Here is a 2,202-nt window from a genome sequence, read left to right as displayed (position 1 = left end):
GAACTACTCTAGCTGCTAATTTACTAGCAGCTACTGAACTTATCCCACCAAAGTTTCGTATACTCTAACCCCACTTTTAAATTCAAGTAATGAAATCTACTTCAAATTTACCCAAAAAGTGGTGTTGTTCAACAACAATCTAAACCTAGTATTCCTTCTCAAAGCAACACAAGGCAATTAGACACGATTAATCGAGGGCCCATTCAATTAATTACCATACAAAACATAGTTGAACAATCATATAATAAACCTAGCTCGATTATAACAAAATTGAGTCAAAACTTCATCTAACAATTGGTTCCATCAGCCCTAGATTAAATGTGTAGCTACTCATAGTAAAATAAGACAAAAACAATAAATAACTCATGTTCACAAAATAATGATAACAAGAAGAAGATGAAAAACTCTAATGGTGTCTTGATCTTCTCACACTTGTTCTTGCCTCCAATTCAGTCTAAAAAACAAGCTTAACCTTGACTTGGGCGAGTTTGTTGAGTTTATATAGGGTTAGCATAAGTTTCCCACGTTTTGCACTTAAGCCCTTAAACTTCTTGGCTTTCTCCAGATCGACCGCGGTCGCGGGACAACCGCGGCGCGACCGCGGTGATTTACAAACATTCTGTCTTCCGCTTTTCTTCCACCGCGTTCCAGCCGCCGGCCCAACCGCGGTCGCGGTGGACTATTGCCCAGCTTTTCTTCGCCTTTTCTTGCTCGTTTTCATCCGGGCTCTTCTCGATTGGCCTTGTATCTTTATTTTTTACCCCAAAACACTCTATATCTTCCTCCTAACTCGGAGTAGCTCCTGCAAAGCATAAAAACCCCAATTAGAGTATTTTGTTATCATTTAGCACTTAAATCATCAATAAGGTGTGATTAATTTAGAGCATAAATAGCATCTACATCGCATAATATAGGCTACTATCAACACCCCACACTTAAATCTTTGCTAGTCCTCTAGCAACAAAACCACACTCTATAGGCCTAATCATCTCTAGGTCACTTCCCTACTCCTTATACCAAGAATAATTCACATAGATAGACTACCTTAGCGTAACCTCCTAACCTCAAGAGTGGACTCCCTCTCTAGCCACGTAATTTCCCTAACCGGCTTTCATACTCTCAGTCAGAGGTCCAGACTTACCTTTCCTTCATGAATCACGTGCCTACTCACCACAAAAGAGACTTGTGTCATGTCATTATAATTCACAAACTGAGGAATTCAAAGCCGTAAGATTTCACTCACCCTGAGAAATAAATTCTTATGCCACAAACAGTGCACCATAGGCTTGCCCGTAGTGTAATACTCGACTAATCGAGCCCATTTGGTCTAGAATCAAGTAGGACTTTATTTGGTTGTAATGTTGGTTGCGGGACAGGTAGGATACATATGGGTATAGTTACTACACCTCCCTAAGCACTTCAATACACTTTCCACTTTTAAGCCCATACCTTATCAAACCCTCATTCCACCTTTACATCATTAAGTTAAACCCCCTACTTCTTTAAGCACACTTTCTCTTTTGAAGACCACCACCATTTTGAGACCTATTCTTGTAAAAATTATTCAGCTCAGTCTCTTCTTTCTCATTTTTTTTTTAGATTCTGGTGGCTTCTAATATTGTTTATCACGCAGTGCACCCCTTTTGTTTTTATGTCTTCTTAGTTCCACTCAAAAGCCCAACCAACCACCCCACACTTTAACTTTTCCATATTCATTACAATTCAAGTGCTTCTAAGAGGTGATAGGATTCAAAGAGATTGGTATTTCAAAACTTGGTAAGGCTTGTAATGTGGTTTCCAAGGAAACAGGATTACAGGCTCAAAGGGGTTAACTAGGATATATACACTCCGGTGGGTAAAAACATATATAGATAGGTTCAACAAGGAAACGCCTATATTATTTTCTAGACCGATTAAGACTACCATTTCGCTTCGTACACACACATGGCAAGTTTTAGGCATTGAGTGTTAGCATAGAATACACAAAGCCTGACTCACACATGGTACATGACTCAGTTCAGTTAGGACCATCCGACACTCTGCTCAAAGTGTTTAAGCCAACTCAAGAACACACAATTTAAGGCTTTATTGCTAGAGTCAACTAATGAGCCTAAGTGTCACACTAAAGAAATCTCTATTCAAGGTACCATGGAGTCAAGGGATCCTATTTCTAATCTTTCCTCGCCCAAAAGTTCCTAAACT

The sequence above is a fragment of the Nicotiana attenuata genome, unplaced genomic scaffold (assembly GCF_001879085.1).
Source record: "Nicotiana attenuata strain UT unplaced genomic scaffold, NIATTr2, whole genome shotgun sequence".
NCBI lineage: Eukaryota > Viridiplantae > Streptophyta > Magnoliopsida > Solanales > Solanaceae > Nicotiana > Nicotiana attenuata.
This window is presented reverse-complemented; position numbering follows the sequence as displayed.